Source organism: Octopus bimaculoides, chromosome 4 (genome assembly GCF_046866305.1).
Source record: "Octopus bimaculoides isolate indiv1 chromosome 4, ASM4686630v1, whole genome shotgun sequence".
In the NCBI taxonomy this organism is placed as follows: Eukaryota; Metazoa; Mollusca; class Cephalopoda; order Octopoda; family Octopodidae; genus Octopus; species Octopus bimaculoides.
In genome coordinates, this window is record NC_142931.1 from 139,322,936 (window position 1) to 139,335,080 (window position 12,145).

Here is a 12,145-nt window from a genome sequence, read left to right on the forward strand (position 1 = left end):
AGATGAAAAGCAAAGTTGATCTTGGCTGGATTTGAACACAAAACGTAAGAAATACCGTTAAAGCATTTCTTCCGGCACTTTAAGGGCGAAAATATACAGTAGATATTGTAAAATATTTAGTCCAATAAGAAATAGAAAAAAACAAAAAAACAACAACAAAAAGCTAAAATAAATGTATGAATAAATAAATAAATAAATAGATAAAAATGCAGAAACCGAGAAGGAGGGAAATAAAAGTAAAACCCACAAATAAATAATTGGAAGTTGGCAGAATGAAAAAGGAAATTACCATGACATAAAATCAAAGAGGACTTTATTGCTATCTGTGTAGACATAAGCTAATGTAAAACGACACAAACTAACCGCATCACCTCCATATTTCCCAAGTCAACACCATTACGGAGAACGTAAACCAACTCAACAATAACGCTAATAATTCAGTATATGCTAGGTAAATACTCGATGGGTTTGCTGAAGGAAAAAAAATACTTCCATGTAGGCGTCATCAGAGTTAGGCATAGCTTGTATGTATTACTGGAACATATTTCCACTGCTGATTCGCGAATACTATGATTGTTACGCCAAAAGAGAAAACGCACACACACACACGTACACGTAGTACACGTACATATACGCGCGCGTGCACATGCGTATAATATACATACATGAAAAGAAAACTCACACCATGCGTCTACAATGCTTCTATTTTCCTTCAACTCATAGTATACATACGTATATATATATATATATATATATATATATATATATATATATATACATACATATATATATATATATATATATATATATATATATATATATATATAATACAGAATCAAAGAAGCCAATTGACATAGGGGGGGATGATTTATTATTTCGGCGAAATAAATATTATCTTCAACAATATTTCTTTTTTTGTTTTTCCTTTCGTCCATCTTGGTCAAGTAAGTGGCTATTAGCATGGAAATAAAAGATGATTTCTGATATAGGCAAAAGCTTCGGGTTTCTATTGGAGAGCTACACACACGCACGCACGCACTCACATGCACGTACACACACACACACACACACACACGCATGCACGTACGCACGCACGCGTACACACACATACGGCCAGACACATACACACACACGCACGTACGCACACACATACACATACGCACGCGCGCGCACATACACATGGCCACACGCAGACACACATACACACACGCGCACACGCAAGCACACACATACAACCACACACACATACACATACACGCGCACACACGCATACACACATGCACTCACACGCACATACACAGACACACACGGCCACATACAAACATATACACACACACGCACACACACACAGACATGCATATACACACGCACTCACGCACACATTCACGCGTACATACATACACACACGCACACACACATACACACACGCACACACACACGGTCACACACAGACACACATACACACACACACACACACACGCACGCACACACGCGCGTACACGCACAAAACCGAAACCAATCACGCAAACGTCAGAGATGTCTTCTAGACATCATTAGGATCACAAAATCGATAAGTGATATTACGGAACCGAATTTATTAAGAACACATTAATTAGACATTTGATCTCTGAATATTTTATTAAAACCCTAAGGGATCTCGATCGATTTCAGGAAAAATGGTGAAGAAATATTGCGATATGAAGTAACCGTTACACAAAGTCAGATTTAATAGGGAGGTAAACAGGTGATTAGGTTACTAAAGACTATATGCGCTAATTTGTGAATAGTACCACTAAGAGCCCCTTTCCCACAAAAAACGTCAAATAAAAAAAATATAAGGAAAACATGGCCTACATCTGTAAAAGCAAAATGACAATTGCTTTTATTATGTTACCGCACGAATCCGACTAGTTACAAAATCCTCATCTTGTTACAATAGCCCGGAGCGTGGATCTGCAGTGGAGATTTAAAGAGAGAAACAGAGTTGGTGACTGCTGAAGATCAAGCCTTAAAACTTATTTAATGAGTGGACGTATACATTTCACTGTATCAACGAATAAGTGCCGCCATTGTAATTATTAGATGGGAAATATTAGCCGTATTGTGTAGCAGGACGCAAAATGTATGTCAGGGCAGAAAGAATACAAGAAGCGTTGTGATAAGGATTATCTGAATTTACACGGGTTACTTTGTTAAAAAAACACCGATGTAGCATGTTAAACAAGTTGTACAAATATGTACTAGAAAAATATTTTTAAAACTCCAAAACAAAACAAAACTTATATTTGTCAATACAAGTTTGTAAACTTTTATAACAACGAACAAATACAATTGAAATTAAACATTTAGGAGTATACGTAGATGGTATTGCGAGATACAATCTGCCTCATGGTCTCGGTGGAAAAAATGGAAAAAGCGTTGTCTCGAAAGATAGCAAGGAAGACGCCCTGGAATAATCACTTCGTCTTCCGGGCCTCCCACTTGCTGAAAGCCATCTCTGCCCCAGGTCTCCACTGTCATAGACTCAGCTACAAATCTGTCAAAGCGTGGTTGATACTTTGACAGTTTGCCTTTCTCTGCGTGACGAGCAGAGAAGCCTGGGTTGAGAGCCGAACAAACCGGGTTGCGACTGGAAAAGATATTGCAATATGCGGCACCTCAGCTGAGGGGCCTGTCACCGTGGATCGGTAAAACTGTCATGCTGTATGGCCTCTGTCCAGCTCCACTTCCACGAGCTGGGAAAGGAAGAACAGTTTGTAAATAAATCTAAGTCAAAAATTCTGTAGGATTTTGACATTCAACAAGACAGGACATCTGAAAACCGAAGATCAAATAAAAACGGCATAAAAAAAGAGAATGTCTCATAACAGGCGTTGCAATATTGCAGAGAAGGAAGTTGTTAGACCTCAGAATCTATTAATTTAAGAGTCAAGAATGTAGAAATGTCAGACAGCTAAAGTGAAAGTTATGGCTGTTATCATCGGAGCATTACATAAACTTTCCCGGAAATAACTTTACCTACCGAAACAGCAAGACATCAAGCCAGATAACTAAGTACTCCAAACAACTTCTTGGAACACCTCAAATTCTTTGGAAGGTACTTTTGGTCTAAGGTCTTTTATTAAGGCTTGGAAGTTAGCATGAAGTATAAACAATAAAGCCATTATATTTTATCCATTATTCGTTTAGGCGGCAAGATTGTTGCGTTTCTTCTGGTTCTTAATGTTTCGTGTCATAAAAAGAACTCTGCTGAGTTCGACGTTGCCGTTCATCCTTCTGAAGTCGATAAAATAAGTACCAGTTGAACACTGGAGCCGAAGTAATTGACTAGTACCCTCCCCTAAAACTTCAGGCTTTGTGCCTATCGTAGGAAGGATTACTATTATTATTGCTCAGTAGTTTTATTTTTATAACGTGCTTTCACTTCACTACCGAGCGCAGCTCTGTGTGCCTTGGGTATGTGCTGTGGTTTGCTGTGATGCTCTTATGGTTACTGTATTGAAAGTGTTTTGCGTAGGATGTGTGCAGTGCCCAGTAGTGCAATTTTCTGTATGTTATATATATTTATAAGTCCTGGTGTTTTTGTTATGTATTTGTCTGAATATTTTTTTATTATACCTAAGGCACCTACTATGATATCATTATTATTATTATTATTATTATTTTATTATTGCGAAGGCGGCGAGCTGGCAGAATTGATAGCATGTCGGGGAAAATGTTAGTCGGTATTTCGTCCGTCTTTACATTGAGTTCAGAATTCACCGAGGTCAACTTTGTCTTTCATTCTTGCGAGGTCGATAGAAGAAGGCGTTTCTTTGACAATGAGCTGGTGTGGGCGTTGTTTGTCAAACTCACTTCTTCGCTGCTTGTATTTCTGGCTGAGCAGTAGTCCTGGATGAAGCGTAGACCGCGGCAGGGTGTTTGGCACCTAGGATGCTGCCAGGCGCTTATAATTATCTGCCAGTCGGGCAATGCAGTCGGTGAAAGTTCCACTTTGCCTCCCATAAGGCTTAGTGGCGGTCCAGCGCGATGACGGTCTGAGGTCATTGTAGTCGACTAGCTCCAATCCCTCTGCCTATACTCTTTTACTCTTTTACTTGTTTAAGTCATTTGATTGCGGCCATGCTGGAGCACCACCTTCAGTCGAGCAAATCGACCCCAGGGCTTATTCTTTGTAAGCCTAGTACTTATTCTATGGGTCTCTTTTGCCGAACCGCTAAGTTACGGGGACGTAAACACACCAGCATCGGTTGTCAAGCGATGTTGGGGGGACAAACACACAGACACATACACCCCCCCACACACATATAGACATACATACATACATATATACGACGGGCTTCTTTCAGTTTCCGTCTACCAAATCCACTCACAAGGCTTTGGTCGGCCCGTGGCTATAGTAGAAGACACTTGCCCAAGGTGCCACGCAGTGGGACTGAACTCGGAACCATGTGGTTTGTAAGCAAGCTACTTACCACACAGCCAATTCGACTTTCATATCCCTCAGTGAGTGCATTTTGAGAATTAATGTTTTCTGTCCGTTTAATTGTTTGTTGTATTCGGTGTATTACAGTTTGGTTGCGCATCTTCTTTCGAAAGTCAGTTTACTTTAGATATTTAAAAAAGAAATATTGTTGTTTGATGAAGAAGAAAGAGTGGTGATAGAAGACAGAAAGAAGAATGGAAGTGGAAGAAACGTCACTTCATATTTACGAAAGCAAGTTTTGTCCCAGTGTTTCAAAGTTCGTAAGACAATATTAACGCAAGCATCGTCGTCTCCGACAGCAGCAGTAGCACCAACAAACAGCAACACCGTTATCAATCATTACCACGATCGTGTATAGCAGTAGAACAGTATAAAAGCTGGAACAAGCGATACAAAAATACACGCAAAGACAAAAAATTGTAACTGTCTTTTGTAGCAACACCAGTGCAGAGGTGTGTGGCTTAGTGGTTAATGGTCGTAAAATTAAGGGTTCGATTCTGGGATCGGGCGTTGCATTGTGTTCTTGAATAATACCCTTCATTTCATTGTTGTTCTAGTCCTCTCAACTAGCAAAAAATGAGTCATATGAGCAAGTCGGCGATGGATGGGGAACATGTCAACAAAACAAACAGAAGGCCTCGGTAGGAACGAGAACTTCTGGATTGACAGAAGTTTTAGATGTTAACTTTTTTTTTTTTTTCATCACCACCTATGCCACTCCTGTGGAGGCGCAATGGCCCAGTGGTTAGGGCAGCGGTCGGAGGATCGCGGTTTCGATTCCCAGACCGGGCGTTGTGAGTGTTTATTGAGCGAAAACACCTAAGCGCCACGAGGCTCCGGCAGTGGATGGTGGCGACCCCTGTTGTACTCTTCCGCCCCAACTTTCTCTCATTCTTTCTTCCTGTTTCTTGCGATGGACTGGCGTCCCGTCCAACTGGTGGGGAACACATACGCTATAGAAACCGGGAAACCGGGCCCATGAACCTGGGTAGGCTTTGCAAGGGCGACGTTTATCGTTTATGCCTCTACTATCACATCCACTGTAGCTGCTGGTATACTAGTAGCAGAAAAGCACCATCACCATCACCATCACCAGCAAAAAGCAACATGACAACAGCTACAGTATAGGTCTCTCTAGTAAAAAGAAAAGAAAATCAAAGAGAGGCCAATAGGATCGCAGTAGACATAGAGCTTGAGTCATGGAAGAAACAACTAAGAACAGGGTTTTATATTGATGTGTGGCGGGTAAGAAACGGGTGGAATGGTACACACAAGCTTAGGTGGGAAATTACTTGAGGGGCGTTGAAGCAAAAAGCAGTCCGTCGCTCGCAGAAGTCGATATGGGACAACAGAGGTGCATTTCCATTCCTCTTAAAAAGGAATCGATCAAAAAGATGATAGACACTTTCCCTCCATCTTTTATACAAATTCTTATATTTTCAAGTTCTACTTTGAGAAGAAATTGAGGGGAGGAGGTTCTGTCCTTCAGGGAATTTACTAAAAGGTGGGTGAAAGTAGAGAGAATGACTCGTGTGAATGAGCTTACTCTCTGTATGTGCTTTATCCTTGGGAGAGACTTGCCTTTGGTGGTGAGTTTCATTTGTAGGGGGTTCCTTGATTAACCGAAGCATCAGATTTTATCTCTTTTGTGTACTTTGATTTCTATGCGCGTAAACAACCACTGGTGGTTTTTGTGTGATTTGTTTTATACTGTTCAATTTGTGACACATAAAAAGAAATTGTTGTTGTAGTTGTGTGTGTTGGATGGACCGCATTTTGTCTTGCGCAAAATTAGTTGTTTTTGTTTGAAATACTTCGTTTTGTTTATTACTCTTTTACTCTTTTTTACTTTTTTTGAGTGATTTGACCGAGGCTATGCTGGAGCACCGCCTTTGGTCGAGCAAATCGACCCCATGACTTATTCTTTGTAAGCCTAGTACTTATTCTATCGGTTCTTTTGCCGAACCGCTAAGTTACGGGGACGGAAACACACCAGCATCGGTTGTCAAGCGATGTTGGGGGGACAAACACAGACACACAAACATATACACACACATACATACATACATACATACATACATACATACATATATACGACGGGCTTCTTTCAGTTTCCTCTATCAAACCCACTCACAAGGCTTTGGTTGGCCCGAGGCTATAGCAGAAGACACTTGCCCAAGGTGCCACGCAGTGAATATACTGTGTTGCTCTAACATGCCTGTTGCGATACTCTGTACGCGCAAGAAGACTGCACATAGGGACAACATGATCAATGGTTTAATTTTGTTGTTGACATACACGACATGTTGGGAAGCTGCCGTTCTTTAATATGCTGGCAGGCAGCTTCTTGCAAGTAGGCATTGATCTTGGGCTGCTATGATAAACCCTTCTGTTTCTGATTTTAAGCCAGAAGACACTAACCATTGATGGGAAAGGGCTTTGTCGCCATCGGCATTATTAGCTCTCTGCGTATTTGCCATTCAGGCGGTAGTTTTAGCACGGGTTGTTTCCAGTACGTCTAGTTCTGGGATTTGTTGTATTTGGAATTCACTTAGATATTCCTTTGCCTGTTTTGTTACTGAGTATGATGTTTTCTTGTTTTCATGCTTTAAGACAAGTTTTCACATCCAGTCATCAGAGCTTTTCAGGCAGGTGTTTAGGCCAATTATGGCAATCTTCATTGTTGATGTTAATCCCAGCTGTAAAAGTCGACGGCCTCCCTCTTTTCTTAGCAGGTAAAGTCGGTTTATATCTGCCTTAGAGTGGTGCAATCTATGCATTGTCAACAATCTTCGTATTTTTCTGTCAAGATTACATATTTCAGTAATTGACCAATTAATGATCTTGAGACTGTAAGTCACGACCAGTATGGCTAAAGTATTGATCACTTCGATCCTGTTTCATGCACTCAGCTCTGCCTTGAGTATTGTCCTTACCCTACGATAACATTCTCTTCTGACCCTTTCCCTCATCACTGAATGTTAGATTCCATCACCTTCAAATATCCATAGGTATTGGTAGCTATCCGCTGGTTCTAACTCCTCTATGACATTTTGCTGGTCAAGATTAATGTTGGACGTTTCTGTCATTTTTCCTTTGATAAAAGCAGCTTTTGCTCATTTATCGATGCCAAATTGCATCCTGGTGTCATCACTGAATTGTTTAACAATTGTTAGTGAGCCCTGTAATTGTTGGTCATATCTCTCATATTGATTTTTTCATCACTTGGGACTGTAAAGTCAATTATCTAGCACTTTCTATTCTTTTTATCTACTACTACTACTACTACTACTACTACTACTACTACTACTACTACTACTACTACTACTACTACTACTACTACTACTGGCTTCATTACTCTGTCAGTCTGAATGTTAAAGTTCCACATCTTGTATTTCTTACTTTCTAGTACTTTCCTAGGTCCATGTTCATACTGTTTATCAGCATGTTCAAATCCTAGCTTTCTGCATAGCTCCCAGTGGATTGCTCACCTTAGGTTGTCATGTCTTTTCTTGTATTCTTTCTGTGACAACCTGCTACATTCACTTACTATATGAGTAATGCTTTCCTGTTTATTGGGAATCTACTCGGTTTTTGTTTATCTTGGCTTTTATCCAATTAGTTCTTAATGTTTGATCTTATGCAGCTATTAACAAAGTTTCTGTCTCCCTTTTCAGCTTTCCTTTCTACAATCATAGCCATGCCTCACTAATACTATTTGCTGCAACTATCTTTGAGAATCTACTATGCAACGCCTTCTCCTACCAGTTAAATAATTCCTTTTCTTTTTTCTGGTTTTTAACTTCGTTTAGGTTTTTGGTTTCTCAATGTCTTACTGTGACTCTAGTAGCTTTTAATAAACTTTCTTTGCTATTATCTACATAAGAGTCTATATCTACTCTAGCTCACTCCACGCAGTCTTCTACTGATATTAACCCTCTTCCGCCTTCCTTTCTCGGTAAGTATAGTCCTGCTACTCCTGATCTTAGGTGGAGACCTTCATTCATATTGAATTCCTTCATAGTTCTTCTGTTTCACTTTGCTAACTGAGTTTTTGTTCAATCAGTTCTGTTCAATCAGTTTTTGTTCAAAAGCTGCTGAGTATCTAAGTAATGATTCTGCCCAAATATTTACATCCTTCACTAGATTCGGACCGTTTAGCTTTGACTTCATTAGCTTCCTCACCTTTCTGATGTACACCATCTCAATTTTCATTTCCATTCATATCATCATCATCATTATTATTATTATTATTATTATTATTATTATTATTATTATTATTATTATTATTATTATTATTATTATTATTATTATTCCTTCGCAACACAGTGTAGGTACAAATGCACCGGAGTCTTTAGTCCTCTGTTAAGTCACAACAAGGACCTCAGACAGATAATACTTTTCTTAAGATGTGCGCTGTTCCCAATAAGGCTGCTTTTTGCAAGATTTCCAGTTGCCTTAAGAAGTCTTGAAGTTTCAATGGGATTGAACCCAACGCTCAGATCACCACTGGTATCACTTTTACATTACCCTCTCGAATTCCATACAGTCTTGCCATTTCCACTTTCAATTCGGAGTACTTGGTGATGTTTTCAACCTCTTTACTCACAACGTTCATATCATTTGGCATTCACTAGCGTAATAATAATAACATTATTATTATTATTATTGTTCAGTAGTTTTATTTTTATAACGTGCTTTCACTTCACTACCGAGCACAGCTCTGTGCGCCTTGGGTATGTGCTGTGGTTTGCTGTGGTGATTTTATGTTTACTGTATTGAAAGTGTTTTGCGTAGAATGTGTGCAGTACCCAGTAGTGCAATTTTCTGTATGTTACATATATTTGTAAGTCCTGGTATTTTTGTTATGTATTTGTCTGAGTATTTTTTTATTATACCTAAGGCACCTACTATGATAGGAATTGTTTCTGTTTTTAGACTCCACATTCGAGTTATCTCTATTTCCAGGTCTTTGTATTTTGAAAGTTTTTCCATTTCTTTTCGAGAAACGTTGTCATCTGCTGGTATTGATACATCAATTAGAAAGCATTTTTTTCCTTCATGATCTTTGACAACTATATCTGGTCTATTTGCCTTAATTTCTCTATCTGTGTGTATTGGCATATCCCAGAGTATGGGATATGCCAATATTATTATTATTATTATTATTATTATTATTATTATTATTATTATTATTATTATTATTATTATTATTATTATTAATGCCCTGATGCAGTACCAGGTAATGGCTCTCATGGCTTTTGATCTTCACAGATTGGAAGTGTTATCATGTACATTGTTTTAGGCAAACGGTGTAAAACATCAAACCCATTTCGTAGACCCCCCCATCCTATGAAATAATACATGCTTTCTTATTCTCTCATCAGTAATATATACCAAGCAATATATACCAAGTATATTACCATCAGTAATATATACCAAGTAATATATACAACTTTGAAGTGACTGGCAGGTTTCACTTCCTTATAAAAAATCAGTAGAAATTCTTAGCTAATGAGAGAAGGGTTTTGTTCTGCCAGGTTGGGACGAAAATGGTTGATAAGCGAAGTAATGTTGTGTAATAAACAGTCTTTCAGATCAGTTCAAATATGTGTGGGATATTTTTGACTACGAGTAGTTAATAAAAAAAGTAGCGATAGTGTACAGTAAGATCAATGATAGTAGAGTCTGGCAATCAGGAAGTAGGTAGGATAGGAGGTAAGGGTCCAAAGGATGAAGAAGTTGAGTCAGACAATATAACTGGGGTGGTCACGTGAACGTATATTATTTATGGTTTAAAATGGTGCAAAAAAGAAAAATCAACAAAAGACAGAGACGGATGAGGGAACGACAGAGAAGGTGTATTAGTTTCACGCTCAAGAAAAATAGAAAAGTCTTTTACGCTTCAAGCATAGGCTCTTCTACAAAAGACACGTGTAACATGTTTAACTGTTACTCCAGATACGTTTTCTACTGTCTCCGTCTTTTCCTTCTCTCCATCTGGTTTCTCTCCTCATTCCTTTTTGTACATGAGCGTAGGCTCGAAATATCAAAAAACTCTTCCATTCTCCGTGACCGCCAAACTAGATTAAAAGTAGTTAAATACAGTTACAGAAAAAATAATTTAGAACCTAGAGCGTAAAACTGGTAGACGATCGGTCACAGGGTGACACAGTTAGATATAGTTCTCTTTTTTGGTCTCAAATTTATGCTTATAGGCGCAGGAGTGGCTGTGTGGTAAGTAGCTTGCTTACCAACCACACGGTTCTGGGTTCAGTCTCACTGCGTGGCACCTTGGACATGTGTCTTCTACTATAGTCTCGGGCCGACCAAAGCCTTGTGAGTGGATTTGGCAGACGGAAACTGAACGAAGCCCGTCCTATATATATATATATATATATATAAGTACATATACATACACACACACACACACACATATATATATATATATATATATACACACACACACACATATATATATATATATATGTATGTATACGTTTGTGTATCTGTGTTTGTCCCCCCCCCCCCCAACATCACTTGACAACCGATGCTGGTATGTTTACGTCCCCGTAACTTAGCGGTTCGGCAAAACAGGCCGATAGAATAAGTACTAGGCTCACAAAGAATAAGTCCCGGGGTTGATTAGCTCGACTAAAGGCGGTGCTCCAGCATGGACGCAGTCAAAATGACTGAAACAAATGAAAGAATTATAGTTCTGATCCCATATCTTCTATCTTTTGCTTTTTATCTTTTACTTGTTTCAGTAACCAGACACCGGCCATGCTGGGGCACCGCCCTGAAGAATTTTATTCAAACAAATCGGTTTCAATACTTATTTTATTTTTTAAGCCTGGTTTCTGTTAGTCGCTTTAATTCTGTTCTATTAGTCTCTTTTACCGAACCTCTGTTACGTGGATGTAAATACACCAATACCGGTTGCCAAGGGGTTGGGTTACAAACACAGATGCAAAGACGTACACGCACACACACACACACACACACACACACACACACACACACACACACACCAACATGCAACTAGGCAATGAACTTTGACTTGGATTCTTAAGTGTGTGTCACAAAATCCCAATACATAATGTTCGGTAACGCAACAGCATAAATATTCTTCTCTACTCTAGACACAAGGCCCGAAATTTTTGGGGAGGTGGGGCCAGTCGATTAGATCGACCCCATTACGCAACTGGTACTTAAGTTATCGACCCCGAAAGGATGAAAGGCAAAGTAAACCTCGGCGGAAGTTGAACTCGGAACGTAAAGACAGACGAAATACCGCTATAAGCTTTTCACCCGGCGTGCTAACGTTTCTGCAAGCTCGCCGCCTTGCAATAGCATAAATATTCTTCTCTACTCTAGGCACAAGGCCCAAAATTTTGGGGCAGGGGGCCAGTCGATTAGCTCGACCCCATTACGCAATCGATACTTAATTTATCGACCCCGAAAAGATGAAAGGCAAAGTCAACCTCTGCGGAATTTGAACGCAGAACGTAGTGACAGACGAAATATCGTTAAGCATTTCGCCCGTCGTGCTGACGTTTCTTATTTCTTTATTACCCACAAGGGGCTAAACATAGAGGGGACAAACAAGGACAGACAAAGAGATTAAGCCGATTACATCAACACCATTACGCAACTGAT